Source organism: Prionailurus viverrinus, chromosome D4, assembly GCF_022837055.1.
Source record: "Prionailurus viverrinus isolate Anna chromosome D4, UM_Priviv_1.0, whole genome shotgun sequence".
Lineage (NCBI taxonomy): Eukaryota > Metazoa > Chordata > Mammalia > Carnivora > Felidae > Prionailurus > Prionailurus viverrinus.
The window spans coordinates 32,875,495-32,891,776 of record NC_062573.1 but is presented as its reverse complement, the minus strand read 5'-3'; the positions used below and the strand labels follow the sequence as shown (position 1 = coordinate 32,891,776).

Genomic DNA, 16,282 nt, shown 5'->3' with positions numbered 1-16,282 from the left:
AACCCAAAACCTTACAGGCACACCTACAAACAAGTTGCGCACAAAGGAACCAGCTGGCCTCAGGCTTTTCTCGGGCAGCACAAGTGCCAGAACGCACTGGAGTAGCATCTTCAGAACTTTTAGGAGAGAAATGCTCCAATCCAGGTTTTAAATATTCACTCAAATAGATGTGAAGGCAATCAAAAGGCAATCTCATGTTTGTGAGAAACTAAAAGTCTCTCTACTCACTTATCCTCTTAAAAATCAAGCAAGCAAGCAAGCAAGCAAAGAACAACCCTGAAGATTAAGAGACAAATCAAAATTAATGGGAAAAATAGGAAGATGTAAAAGAATTGGCAACAAGTATCAAAAACATTTTGAAATACATCTAAAGAATTATAAACTCCGTTACTAATGGAATAGAGTTGTCAAACTAATCCTGACAGAAAGAAAGGTTATATAGTGTAAAAACATTTTAATTAAACTCCAGATTATATAACGAAAGACTAGAAATGGAGTTGCGAAAAGGAACTGTTATTTCTTCATTCATATATAGAAGAAAATGCAAAGATACCATTTCATTTCTTATTTTGATAATTAGAAAAAATATAGTTAATAATATTTTTTAAAAAGCTAAAGAACTACTAGTGATCTTCAAAAGTAGAAGATAATAAAAGGAAATAAAACTGTATAAGATATAGGAAGATATTATCTTTATACGGATAACAAAATTATAAAGATACAAGAAGACCACAAGTACATGTTAATTTCTCCATGGCTCAGTTTCCCCATCTATGAATAGGACTAATAATACCTACGTGATTTGTTGTTGTGAAAATCAAAATGGTTAATGTACACAAAGTGTTTAGAATAATGTCTGGCACATTGGAAGTGGTATATAATATTAGCTATATTATAGTATTACAGTGTATTTTTAAAATGTCTATAATAATACAATGTTATTTTTAAAGTCCTTTAGAATAAGCAGACATTACTTTTCAAATTGAAAAAAAAATGTTACTTAAAAAAAGTTAGACAACAGTTTTAGGGCAAACTTTTCTTTCCATCTTCCCTTTTACTATACAAAAATAATCAACTTTAAAAATTATTATACTATGTATATATGTAAATGTAGTGGCATAAAATTTGAGTTTGAATTTTAAGATCCTTGACATTGTAATTGCAAACCCTCTATTTACTTCTCCAAAACTCTACATTGCCCTTGGTTAGATTCCATTTTTTCTTCTCCAAATTGTACCCCAGGGATTTTAGGCACCAAATGTGATCTCATAAACTGCTAGAATTATAAAATATGCATTAGCAATTCCAACACTTTGGCATTATGTTAGGTTCCTTCACCCCGCCCCAAATTTGCTATGTCCTAACATCAACATTACCTCGAAGAGGGTCTGAAAAGTATAGCCCAGGTAATTATAAATGCTTGAAGAATCAGTTCTATAGCAATATTCATGACAGTAGATACTAGTGTATTTTCCACACCTTTCTTTTTCAGGTTAGATCCATAGAAATAAAGTGGAGGAATGTTCAGAAAATATGAGCACAAACGTGTGTGCACCTACACTCCCACCTACCCGATATAAAACCTTTGAATTGAGACAGTGAATACTTGCAGTGTGAACCCAGTCAGCTCTTTCGACTCCTGGTTGTGTTACATACTTGGAGTTTTAGTTTGCAAAGGAGGTAAAAGGGGAATAATGACACAGATGTGGGACAAGTTACACAACACTGCCTATCACAGAAAACGGTCCCCTTGCAAAGAGGAGCAAGTGCCTGTTTTTGTTTTTCCTTTTTTAAACATTTATTTATTTATTTTTGAGAGAGAGGGAGAGAGAACGGGGGCGAGGGGCAGAGAGAAAGGGAGACAGAATCCCAAGCAGACTCCGTGCTGTCAGCGCAGAGCCTGATGGCAGGGCTGGAGCTCACAAAGCATGAGATCATGACCTGAGCGGAGATCAAGAGGGATGCTTAACTGACTGGGCCACCCAGGCGCCCCACAACTGTTTTTCTGGTTAATGTCACGTCAGATTTAGGAGGACAGAGAAAAGGGGCGATCAAAGCCTTTTCCTAACTTCATCACTGGGGACACATTCATCAGTGTTTCTGTTCATAGAAATTCTCTTTACTAGAAATTCACACTAGACCACAGCATATGGGTTTCTCTTTGTTTTCTGGTGTTTCTTTTTTGTGCCTTTTCTTAGGCATTTTATTGGGAAGCTTTGGGAGGGCACTAACACAGAATCATGGAAACTCATTACTTCATTTTATTGTTATTTTTTAATGTTTATTTATTTTTGAAAGAGAGAGAGACAGAGCATGAGCAGGGTAGGGACAGAGAGAGGGAGCTACAGAACTGGAAGCAGGCTCCAGGCTCTGTGCTGTCAGTACAGAGCCTGACACCAGGCTTGAACTCACAAACCATGAGATCGTGATCAGAGCCGAAGTCAGAGGCTTAACCAACTGAGCCACCCAGACACCCACATTACTGCATTTTAAACCTTTTTTTCCATCAGGCTAAAACTTTAAATGACACAAACTGAACTTTAAAATTGCTGTTTGGAATTATATCTCCCTTATGGTTCTAAGCACACCTCTTCAGCTGAGTTCTAATATCCTGGGATTAGAGAACTATGCTAACATCCATATACTTCCCATGCCTTTAATGATTTTATTAATTTTTTTTTTACATCTCTCAGTCATCATCTTTTTGCATTGAATTCCAAGTTTTTCAAACTTATTCTCCTTCACCAACACCCTATTGCCTTTGGTAACAAGAGCACGTCTTCCCAAGAGCTTCATATGTGGGAATACTTAGGGAGATCACAATTTGGTGCTCAAAGAGATATTCTAAAATATTGGTTCACACAATGAAGAAAACCATGAACAAAACAAAAACACAATCTACTGAATGGGAGAAGAATTTGCAAATGATATATCTTATGAGGGGTTAATATCCAAAATATGTAAAGAACTTTTACAACTCAACACCAAAAAAAAACAAATAATCTGATTAAAGTGGGCACAGGAACTGATTAAACATTTTTCCAAAGAGTTAATACAGATGGCCAACAAACACATGAAAAGATGCTCAACACCACCAATCATCAGAGAAATGCAAATCAAAACCACAATGAGGTATCACTTCACACCTGTCAGAATAGCTAAAATCAAAAACACAAGAAATAGCAAGTGTTAGCAAGGATATAAAGAAAAAGGAACCCTCGTACACTGTTGGTGGGAATGCAAACTTGTGCAGCCACTGTAGAAAATGGTATGGGAGTTCCTCAAAACATTAAAAATAGAACTACCATATGATTGAGTAATTCCACTACTGGCTTTTTACCCAAAGAAAACAAAAGCACTAATTTTAAAAGATATATGCACCCCTATGTTTATGGCAGCACTATTTACAATAGCCAAGATACGGAAGCAATCCAAGTGTCCACTCACAGATGGGCTGATAAAGAAGATGCACACACACACATACCACGGAATATTACTCAGCCATAAAAAAGAATTAAATCTTGCCATTTGCAATAAAATGGATGGGTCCAGAGGGTATGATGCTAAGTGAAATAAGTCAGCCAGAGAAAGACAAATGCCATATGATTTCACTCACATGGAATTTAAGAAACAAAATAAATCAGCAAAGAGAGAAACAAACAAAAAACCCAGACTCTCAAACACAAAGAACAAACTGATAGTTGCCAGAGGGGAGGTGGGTTGAGGGACAGATGAAATAGATAATGGGTATCAAGAGTGCATTTACCCTTGATAAGTGCTGAGAAATGTATAGAATTGTTGAAACATTATATTGCATGCCTGAAACTAATATAACACTGTATCTTAATTATACTTGAACTTTAAAAATTAAAAATAAATAAATAAAAGAATAAGCCATCATTGATGCAAAATAAGCAAGTAAATAAAATATTGGTTCAATGGGTATCTAATGGCTGTCAGAAAGAAATTAACTTCTATTAGCGGGAGAGTATACCACTTGCTTTATATGAAAAATGTAACACCATCAAAAAATATTGAAATGCAAGCAGCTAACAAAAATACTGTCTGAGTGTTCACAGCCTCTACAACTTCCTTCTAAGAAGAGTGGATTTCGGCTGCTGGACAGGTGCCCAGACCCTCCTTTGCTCTGTTGTACCTGAGAAACAAGCACATTGTGGGGAAAATAAACCAAACCTAAAGAAATCAGAGAGATTTGGTTATTCTCCATAACAAAGCACTCAAGCACGAAGGGAAGGAGAGAGAGGAAGACCAACCACGTGGTTGGGTATTAAAAGAGTTTGCAGGAGAAAAGAGAGAGGAAATCATTCACTTCAGAAGCCAGTGCCAGATGTGTATGTGTGAGTGCTGTGTGTATGCCTGGAGAACATTCTGTCCCAGAACATGTACTATTTATTAAGGATATTCTGCCACTTTGGCATTTTGTCGAAAGGCACTGAGAAGATATGAACTACTTCCAACTATATTTTCCTGTCCTAATCCTGGGATGTATTTTGTCATTCATATAACACCACAGGGTGATAGGTCCACATGGGGCTCCAGATATATGTGGGTTACAAAGATAAGGCATTTATTAGATATACTGACCATAAAAAAACAAGTTAGTGTCTTGGAATTGCCTTCATTTCACTGTTTTTCCATCTCTTATGATTAGACAGCCATTGGCCACTTGATCTTCACCAGTGACAGCCATATATGATAACATGTAAATATAGATGCAGTTTAAAATATGGTCAAAACTGTTTTTTCCAGATTTTCTGATAGTAAAACATTTCATAATTTTTTGATAACTCTTGTTTTCTCCATAGATTTCCCTTTGTGATTTTTTTTAAACCAGACAACTTCTTGAGAGGCATATTTAAGTTTTACATGTTTACAAGGAAGTTTACAGTTTAAATGATAAAATAAATTATTCCAGACAAATAGCACCATGTCATGTGCCATGGGTTGTGTTCCCCTAAAAATGGCATGTTGAAGTTCTAACCTCCACTACCTCAGAATGTGACCTTATTTGGAAGTGGAATTTTTTAAGAAGTAATGAAGTCAAAATAGTTCATTAGAGTGAGCCTTAATCCAATATGACTTGTGTCCTTACAAGAAATGGGAAGTTTGGACACCGAGTAAGACAGATATGCGCTAGGGGGGACAATGTGAAGAGACGCAGGGAGAATGCCACGTGAAGGCAGAGGACGGGAGTTTTGCAGGTAAACAAGGAACTTCTGGTACTACCAGAAGCTGGAAGAGGCAAGGGGGAATCCTTACGCAGGTTTTAAAGGGAGCGTGGCCCTGCCAATACCTTAACTTCAGACTTAGAGCCTCCAGAACAGTGAGACAGTAAGTTTCTGTTGTTCTAAACCACCCAGTCTGTGGTACTTTGTCATGGCAGCCCCAGCAAACTAGTCCATGGTGTATTAAACAGTCTTAGCATTTTGGCTGACTGTCATTACTGTCATGAGGGCACTATGGGCTGGACGTTCTCAGGATTGCTATTGCTGTGGTCTCTCACTGTGCCAGGTGATTTGCAGTCACTCCTTGTGAAAGTACTTAACAGGTGAGTGTCTTTCCTATGAGGAATTTTTTCTCTTCTCTTTTCCTTCCTCCCTCCCTCCATTCCTTCCTTTCTTCCTTCCTTGCTAGCTTGCTTCCTTCCTTCCTTCTTTTCTGAAGTTCAACTTGATTATATTGTCTCCCTCAGCAAGGTTGGGTCACTTTGCATTTTTCTAGAATTTAAGCAGTTGCTTATGGAAATCTGAGTTCATTGGAACCATATCATCAATATATTCTCATTTAATTTTAACATTTCAGCCTGATGCCCAGGTTAGACTCTTAGGTCATTGTCAACCACTTAATATGGCTTGGTCACCCCCACTCCTTGTCTCAACTCTGGGGCAGGGCTCAGGAATAGAACGAAAATGTGCGCTTTCACATTACTAATTTTTTCTTAAATTGAAATTTTAATTGTTGTAATTTATGACCCAGCAAAATGCTTCTGGCTTCACCATGGCTGTATCATAAGGGCTAAGTCAGAATACTTAATCAAAATGTTGAATCCCTGCCCCAAACTAGCAATGCAAGAGCAAGTTAGCAACATTGGTATCCAGATACATTGACAGTGATGCAGGTTCCACTTCAATGATATCCACTGCCAGAAGGCTGTGGAGGAAGACAACCTTCTAAGATCCATTAGGGATCTTCCTATAACCTAACACACTCCTCTCCCACTACTCAAACACACTCCAATCCTGAGATCTGAAGGGAGGCCTTAGATGGGGCTAGAATTCCAGAAATCCAAATCATAGAGATCAAGACAAAGGAAATACCTCATTCCAACTGCATTTCAGGCTGGTGCTACTGATGGTCATACCAGAATTGTTACAAGACAGTAAATGATTAAGCATCAGATGATTAAACATTCAGCCCCTTAGGTACCAACTTCGGTCTTTACTATAGTCTCCTACAAAGTGCATTTTTATTTAAATCAACTTTTGTATAAATTGATTGCAAAGTTTTCCTAGCTCTTCTCCCTATCAGTGTCCTTACAATATGACTTGGTAGCTCCTCCCATGTAGAGAGAGGGGAACTAGCCTTGTGACTTTCTTAAACCAATATAATGCAGCAGAAGTGATGGCATACCAGTTTTTCATGGCCTCAAGAGGCTTTGCATACTTCTGTTGTATCTATTGGACCCCTGGCTCTGCCATAGGAAAAGCCCGGTGGCAAACCTAATAGGGGATGATGAACCACGTGAAGAAGAAAGAAGGGGCTCTAGCTGACAGACAGCCAACCTCCATAGACTTAGCCACTTAGCAAACCTGCAGCTTACCACAGACACATGCAGCCCAGCAAAACCAAAAACCTGACCAACTTAATCTAGCTCAAATTTCCAAGCCACAGAATCATGAGCTCAGTAGTCATTCTTTTTTTAAGCCATTACGTTTTGGAGTAGTTTATTTTGCCGCAATAACAAATACATCCTTCCATTAATGATATAAAAAAATATCATTGTGATATTTAAAAAAATAGCTATGAAGTCATGAGTCTGATATGCTACTAATATATTTTCCTAACATATAATAAAATGAATATGTAGTTATTAAATACTCTCACAAATTAAAGAAGTTGGGAAAAAGAAGATACTATTCCAGGCAAGGCAGATGGTCAAGAGGACATTTAGAGAGGAGAGGAAATTTAACTAGATTTGGAAGAACATGTAGGATGTGACTGCATAGAGATCAGCCAGGACAAAAAATTGGATTAGGGAGGAAGAGGATATGCTACAAATATACGGTGCATTTGTGGGACAGTGAATAATTCAGCTTGGTTAAGACACTGTTTTGTAAAGTTCTAAATCTGGAAAAAAGAATTTGGTTTTGAGAAAAACTTTAATGGAAACTAATGCTTTAAGCTGAAAGCCAAAAAAAAAAAAAATAGCCATCTGTTCTTTCAAGCTGAGACCAATGTATTTCAACACATTCTAACCTCACTTTTAACCTAAAGGAGTTGATTTTTAAGGATCACCACTCTCTTTTATAGTCTTTTTTCATCATAAGGAACAGAGAATGACTTGCCATTCCTACATTAAATGATTTAGACCCAGTGTAAGGTAGATTCTAGAGCCGGTAATAAGGTAAACAGAAAATGCCAGGGACCAAAAGTTTGGGCACCAGCTGATGCTCTTATGCAGCAGCTAATGAGCTGTGTTACTTTGAGCAAGTGACATGTCTCTGGATCTCAGCCTCCTTATTCATCAAACTCATAGGGTTAAACCAGATGATCTCTAAGATCCTTTCCAGCTCTAAAATTCTGTCATTCTCTGTCACAGCTCCAGCAAGACAAGCAGTCATCAAGAGATGCTCAAATTCATGGCTGATTCAGCCCATTGGCAGGAAGGGCTTCTGAGTTCTTAAGGACAGAACATAATGTGGTCTCGGTTTACCAAGCCCCAAGTGATGCTCAGTGTAAACAGCACAGTGTAACTCAGGATCTTCTGTGTGTGTGTGTGTGTGTGTGTGTGTGTGTGTGTGTGTATTGAAGTGAGGGTGAATAATGATAAAGTTAGGGTCTTAGGACTCTATTAAAATTAGTCAGTCTGTAAGATTGTCAGGTCTCTAAGAAGCACTTAGATATTACTGGCGATTGATTCACACTTTGCCTGCAAATACTGTGGTCAGGGTCAGCAAATTTCCAAAGCCAGAACATCCTTAAAGGTCCTGGTGACCTTGTCTTGACAATTCAAAACAGCATTCTGTCACAGCACTCAAAACAAAGTCCAGTGTCACTGGAATGAATGATAAATGGGAAAAGAGGAGGAGAAAAGAAAGCCATCTTAAAATCACCACTTATTCAGTATCTATTCATTCAATCTAACCCTTTCTTGATTCTAGGCACTGTTGTAGGCATTGGGGATATAGCAAGGAACAAAACCAACAAAAATCCCCGCCCTTATGGATCATATAATCTGTTCCCAACTATTCCTTCTTGAAATAGCCATGACATGTATATTATGCACACATCTGTTTGTGATCTGTTTGTTGTTTGCTGTCTTTTGCTTTCTTTGAGATAGTTAAGAGTTGGCAGAGTTGGAGATCATTTTCTGGTGGGGATGATTGGGGGACTGAGAACATCTGAAGGATACTTGCTTGGTTCTAAAACCTTGACTTAACTCATTTGGGCATTCAATCACTAATAGAGTGAAAGAACCAGATACAGAGAACCAACAAAAGCTAGGCTCTGCAGTTTTAAAACAAGTAAATAAACCAGATTCTCTGCTCCAAAAATACTCACAGCTTAGCTTTCCCTAGTAAGATAAAGAGACGTGAAAATACATATTTACACTTATATGATCTATCTATAGGAGGGTACACAAAGAGGGAGTAGGTAACTCTGCTGGGGGAAGCTTCAGGGACCTCTTCCCAAAAGAGGTTCTATAACCTGGATTTTGAAGAATAAGTATAAGTCTTGTTGCAGACTAAGAGGACAGCAAGTGCACAGGGAGGGTGGGTGTATTATGTTTGGAAAGTGGTGGTGGTTCTGTGTGGCTGGAGCAGTCATTCTCTACCTTGTTGCACATGAAGATCACCAAGAGAGCCTTTCCAACTACAGATACCTTGACCCTACCACTAGATTCATTAAATCAGAATCTTTAGGGGTAGAGCACAGGCTTCCATTAAAGTTTAAAATTTAAATTTTAAAGCTCTTCAGGCTCTAAACAACTCTAAACCACAGCCAAGGGAGAGACCTATTAGGCCAAAATAGCACTTCTCAAATTTTAATGAAAATTAAAATAGGTTGTTAGTCCCTTTGACTTGACTTCTCCTGGGGCCATGGCCTCCTGGGTCTTCCCTCCTTGAGTTTGAGCACTGCATTCCAGCATCATCTCCATTTCCATGCCACACCCTATGCCCACCTCAAGCAGGATACAATCCTCCGGTCCTTAGCTTGTCCAGTAGGAGGTACTAGAAAGAAAGAGCTGAGAGTCTGTAAGTCTGGCTGATAGTGACTTGTTAGGTGACCAAAACAAACTCGCCTCTGTAGGCTTCAGTTGTCTCATTTATTTAATCCAGTCTCAGGAATTGGATTAAACAATCACTAGGAAACCCAATATAAAATTCTATAATTGCTATAACTGAAAGCATTTACTGAACATGATTACTTTATTGAAAATATATTGTGCAAGATTAATCCTTTTTTCCCCTGGATATAGAAGTTTATTATTTATTTATTTATTTATTTATTTATTTTTAAATGTTTTTATTCGAGAGAGAGAGAGAGAGAGAGAGAGAGAGAGCCGGGGAAGGGTAGAGAGACAAGGAAATAGAGGATCTAAAGTAGGATCTGTGCTGACAGCAGAGAGCGGATACGGGGCTTGAACTCACAAAGCATCAGATCATGACCTGAGCCAAAGTCATCCATTTAACTGACTGAGCCACCCAGGCACCCCAAGAAGTTTGTTTTTTAAAATACAGAACCTGTCTTTATAAGCTCAATATCAAAGTGTAGAAAGATAAGACTTTTGAAATGTTAACTAATGCTTTGCCCCCAGATCTCTCCCCTCTGCCCTTCTCTCCCATTCCAGTAGGTAGGCAATCCTGTGCTTACTGCCTTGGGGAGTTGTGACACATTTGAAAGCAGAAACATGGTGTCTTCCCTGTTTTGATTTCCTTAAGTCTAAGCCTTTAGGGCAGAGGCTGCAAAATGGTGGCCCGAGGGGCAAAACTAGGCCATGGAAAGGTGTTTGTTTTTTGTGGTGGTTTTTTTTTTTTCATCCTCAGTGGCTTTCTTTCAAAACGAATTAACTGCCAACATTTAAAATCAGAAAGGTTTACAAAAAGTGAAAATGTCCAGCTTCTTCTTGAAAAACAAATCGGAAGACCTGGTAAATTTGGATCTCAAAGAGAGGTCCAAAGCATCCTCTTTCCTAGATCAAAGGGTCCTGGAAAGAAGCAAGACCACAGAGCCTTAGCTCTGGCAGGCAGAGCCACACACAGCCCCAGGGACTCACCAAGAAGATAGCAGGGAGGTCTGCCAGGACCTGGACCAGAAGATAGAAAGCTCAGTGGTAACACATGTGGTCCCACAGCCAAAGACTCAATGGGATCAAGGATGGATCTCAGCATATGACTTTGTATACAAGTGACATAAAAGACAGATATCTCCCATTACACCCATCTCAGTCCTAGGTAGGTGCCTTGGTTCTAGGTAAGCACCCCAGAATTGACACACAGTCAGTCCCCTGGGACAGAGAGAGAAACAGAAAATCCCAAACACAGAGATTAAGTCTCTGCCACATGGAAGAAATAGGGGTTCAAAATAGAAAATAATTTGCATTTTAGAAAAGTAAAAGAAATGCATATTTCATGCATATCTCAGTTTGGGACTGAGTTATGTGCCCATTATAAAAGACAGTAAAGACAGTAGGATTTTACTTATATACTTGTTTTCTTTTACCATATACTTGTTTTAAAAGGTGTACACACACCCTTTAAAAAATGACATCAGATATGGATGAGAATACTGGTAAGAGAAAATAACAACTATGGCTGAATCTTCTTTTCTAGAATGAGACAAAAATATGGTTCATTTCAAAGAGTTTGGAGATGGATTTGCTCTGTACACTGGTGGTCCTTCATATGATTGGATCATAGACTCCTTTGAGTAGCTTACAAAAGATAGAGACCTTTTGTCCAAAAAACATACATAGACACCAAATTGTGTGTACAATTCCAGGGCTTCAGAACTCATCCCCCTTTGGAAGCTCACCATGGATCCTAGGATACAAAACCCTCCCCACAGGGGCTACCTATGCCTACCACTCTCCCTGTCCCCATTTTCCTCCAGAAAGTTTCAGTGAATAAAAGAAAATCCTCAGCCTATTTGGAATACAAAGAAAACTGCCACCCACAGTCTGCCACCCTGACACCCTCACCATCTGCAGCCATTTAAAGCGCTTGCGCATTCTCAACCCCTGTGGAGCCATCCTGCACGGGCCTCCTTTTGGAGGTCAAGTGGGTTCCGCGCTCTGCCCTGAGCACCCTTTTTGGGACTGCCTGACCAACACATGTTATAAATAGAAGGGGATGAGGCCCTGAGTGCTCACCTGACTTCTGGCAGGGGATGCTTAGATTTGCTGCCTGTCAGGAAATTTACTCTGAACACAAAAGTATCCTGAGCAAGAGATGCTCAACCAGAAAGGGTGCAGAAGCATGTGGCTCGAAGGTGAGGCAGAGAGCACACTGTGCCAACTGGAAGGCATGGCACACTTCAGTTGACTCAGCTCATGCAGGCCTCAATCCGGCCACCAACACCACATTGATGAAGCCTCCTTTGTGGGAACAACTGCTTTGGCTTGATGGCACCATGGAGAAAGACAAAGAGGCTAGTGACACGAGTCTGGTCACGGAGGACCCACTCATCCACCACACACACACAGCAGGCGCTACTGTGCATCAGGCCCTGGGCCAGGTACTCTGGAACCCCAAGTGCACCCTCTTTCCTGCCCTCCAGGAGCACATCCACCCTGCAAGAGGTGGGGCCAGGCAATCCCCATGTCATGTACTCAGTGTGGTCAAGGGTGCCCCTGCCTCCTCCAGCGAGCTGCTTTCCCCTCTAGAGCCCATTTTCTTACTTGCAACATGAGAGTGTCAGACATGAAGATCCAGAAGGATCTCTTCCAGGTTGTAAAAATTCTCTGGTTCCTTTGGCCTACATACAAAGCTTTTGCAGAGAATTTTATTGCTATCTTTGAACCACTAGATGGCAATTGTACTTAGTTGAGGAGGAATGCTGACTTAGAAGGATCACTGTTTTAAAAAAATGGGTTGCTTAAGGAAGCGAGGAATTATATAGGGTTAAACAGATGAAATCGAAATGTAAAGCAGCTAATAGTGTCTGCTATCTGTATGATAAAATATGCTTAAGCAGTTATCAAACCAATATATCTAACTGGTCTGTGCTGATTCAGCAGGCACTTGTTTCGAGGCTGTGGTTTGGGAGCCGGCAGCACAGTGCTCTGCACTGATGTCAAGAGACCTACTTCCAGTCCCAGCTGCTCTTCTATGAGTCTGTTGGACTTCGGTGAACTGCTCATCCTCCCTCTGCCGTGGTTTCTGCATCTTTAAAAAATGTTCTTATATATTTTTTATGTTTATTTTTTATTTTTGAGAGAGACAGACAGACAAACCCAGCATGAATGGGGGAGGAGCAGAGAGAGAGAGAGAGAGACAGAGACAGAGACAGAATCTGAAGCAGGCTCCAGGCTCTGAGCTGTCAGCACAGAGCCCAACGCGGGGCTCAAACCGTGAGACGATCTGAGCTGAAGTTGGATGCTCAACTGACGGAACCACCCAGGCACCCCTTTAAAAAAATTTTTTTTAAGTTTATTTATTTATTTTGAGAGAGACAGAGATAGCACAAGTGGGGGAGGGGCAGAGAGAGGGAGACAGAGAATCCCAAGCAGGCTCTGCACTGTCAACTTGGAGCCTGATGTGGGGCTCGAACTCACAAAACCGTGAGATCATGATCTGAGCCGAAACCAAGAGTCAGACACTTAACAGACTAAGCCACTCAGGCACCTCTCTGCATCTTTAAAAGGAGGAGGAGCTCAGCCATACTCCGTGAATTAAGCCCTAGGTCTAGCAGTCTATGATCCTCCAGATAAGATATGCCAGTTAATAAAAGATTTCCAGCACTAAATACGGATGAGAAATTCCAATATTGTTGACCTCTAGGACAAGAGAAAGAAGTCTTACAACCACATACACATTTTGAACACAACATGCTGCCACCATCATTTGAGGCAGCCTGGAGAGTATATGCCCCTGGCTGGTCAAAGCAGTCTTTGCCAAACTAAGGTAAGCACCCCTTCCCCTTCAAACCTGAAATTGGCTTCTGCTTGAGGGAGTGTGCAACAGACCCAACTTGTCTGGCAGACAAACCACCTCATTCATGGCCAAACAGCTTCCATTGGAAGTGGCAACGGAAAGCCTTCCGGCCTCTTTCCCAGGCTGCTGCCATTTTGTTTCTCTAATTTGTTACTCCACACTGGCTTTGTTTCATCCCACACCCCTTCCCCAGGGTGCATCAAAGTTCACTCTGGTTGGGGGAGGCACCCAAGGCTCCCAAGAACAGAAAATATCCCTTGTTAGTGCCCATAGCCACAAATGAGTTAGCACCCCCAGTCTAAACCCCTTTCTCCTAATGTGGTCTATTGACCGTGTATCAGAATCAGTCATGTTAAAAATGCACATTCCGACCCTACCTAGATCTGCTGTGGGGAAGCCTAGAATAAGCATTTTCACAAGCATCTGGATGAGACTGAAGTTTAAGCCTCATTGCCTTACAACAAAGCCCTTCATCAAGATCAAGGTTACCTGAACTACAGACAACTTAGTGGAATTCTAGGCACAGAAACTGGAATAAGGGCTAACAGGGCATGATTGCAGAAGGCATATGTGGTATTTGTTGAAACAGAAAAGATGTCAGAGAGAGGTTTGCCATGTGGGGCTTCTCTGAGAGGCAGTGCTTTTGTAGAGTCTGGGCCTGCTTGCTTTCTTTAAATGTGAAATTCACATTTTCCTTCCCAAATTCATCAGAACGAGGGGCAGCAACTCACCCTAATTAGCCATCTCACAAGAGACTGGTAAATAAACTAGAATGTTATGTCATTAATTACAAGGAAAGACAGAACTGCTAAGCAAACTGGAATATTCATGTCAGCATGCCAGGGAGTTGCTCTTTTTTAGAAAAGACTACATAGGAAGGCAAATTACCATTAGCAGGTGGTTTGATGAGTGTGGACTAAAAGCATGGGAATTAGATGACATTAATGTCAGGAAACACAACCTTCACCAAAGGAAGGGAGATAAGGAAGGGAGATAACAGACCTTCCTGACATTTAACTACGTCCATTTAAAATGGACGAGACACTGTCCCTATTTTTAATCTTGTAGGAATACACTTGGCAAAGGAACTAGAATCTTCTGTGTGGATAGCCCCAATGATAAATCCTTGCTCTTTTTTGAGAGGTGCTATTTTTCCTGAGACCTTGGTGGCCATCATATGTGTCAACTCCATCTTTATTCTGTTTAGTTACAAGACAACTGAATAGGATTCTTGAGAAGCACTTTAGTCCTCCTGACTAATAAAATGTCTTAGGGAAATTTTCTCTGCAAATAGGATTCTAATTCATTACCCATATTTTTGTTTGCATCTTCAACCCAATCTTCAAACTTTCTAAACACATACTTGAGCAAAATGAGGCATAATAACAAATGAAATATTTTTGTTCTTACTGAACTACGTTCAAATTACTCACACACCTGATACTTAACATCTCTTCTAATTTACAGCAGAAGCAGCCTTAGATGGAATGGAGGCCACCTATGCCTTATTTCCATGCAATGCTCATCTAACCTAACCTATACAGATCTAACTGAGTTTCGGACTCAGTTTCCAGTCTAGGTCACAGTGGTATGCACAGCCTCTCCAGCATTCCATGGGTCCACTTTGTTGCCATTAGTCATTTGTCATGTCGGATCTACTGATGTGATCTGTCCTCTTGAGCTTTATAGGTTAAATTTTTCCAAAATCAACTTATATTTAGGGGAAAGTACAAAGCCAGAGAAAACACACATACTAAAGGCTTGATTATGCTTGTAACAGCTGCTGTGACTGCTGAAATAGAAAACACTGGCGTCTTTCCCAAAATCCTATATTTAAAATAAAAATATAATATCACTGTACATATAAAATGATTAAAGTATTAGAGAAATAATACTCTTAGACCTGGTTCACATTTTCCTATTTCAATGAAGAGAATGGGATTATCACATAGAAGAGAGCCTAAGGCATAGATAATACGAAATAAATAATTTACCAGACATTTGTACTTTCATTTGTAATGCACTTTTAAATTTTACACTACAATGTGGAAATAGAAGTAAAGTGTTTTGAAAAACAATTTTTAATGAAAGCATTCTCTGACCATACTATCCTGTCTTTCCAGATCTTTCCAACCCTCCTCTGACTCTATCTATTCTCTGATTTTCACAAGATCTTCAGCAACATGCATATTTAATTTTATCTCAGCCTTTCACTTTACATCAGTCCTTTCCTGCTTCATCTTTCCCTCTCCTGCCCAGATCCCATGGTTCATCACTTCAGCTACTTTCTACCTAGAAAACCCAACTTCTTCATCCCTTTGCCCTGCTGTTATTTCTGTTTTATAATCCCCAACCCTGGATTAACCCAAACATATTTAACTTCTCCAGCTCTGCACACTGGTAGCCAAACATTAAAGAAATACACATGGCTGGGTGGATTGGTTCTACTGTAGGTTTAGGATTTCCAGTCTCATCTGGTCCCCAGTGCTTCTGGTCAAACTTGTCTGTTTCCCTAGTCAGTTTCCTTTTTCTCTTCTTCTCCATGGTACATCCAAACTTTTGCCACTTTTCTAATGCTCCTTAGCCCACCTCAAGTATCCCCCACATTATTTTTTTGTAATTTTTTAAAGTTTACTTATTTATTTTGGGGGCACCTGGGTGGCTCAGTCGGTTAAGTGTCTGACTTTGGCTCAGATCGTGATCTCGTGGTTTGTGAGTTCGAGCCCCACATCGGGTTCTGTACTGACAAGTTCAGAGCCTGGAGCCTACTTCAGATTCTATGTCTCCCTCTCTCTGCCCTTCCCCCACTTGTGCTCTGTCTCTCCTCTCTCTCTCTCAAAAATAAGTCAACATTAAAAAAATTAAAAGTTTATTTATTTTGAAAG

General features: G+C 40.0%; 1 protein-coding gene across 1 annotated transcript in view; it reads right to left on the bottom strand.

Moving 5' to 3' along the window:
• Positions 1-16,282, bottom strand: part of APTX (aprataxin) — a 338,894-nt gene that overhangs the window by 56,907 nt on the left and 265,705 nt on the right. The gene's annotated exons all lie outside the window — the stretch shown is intronic.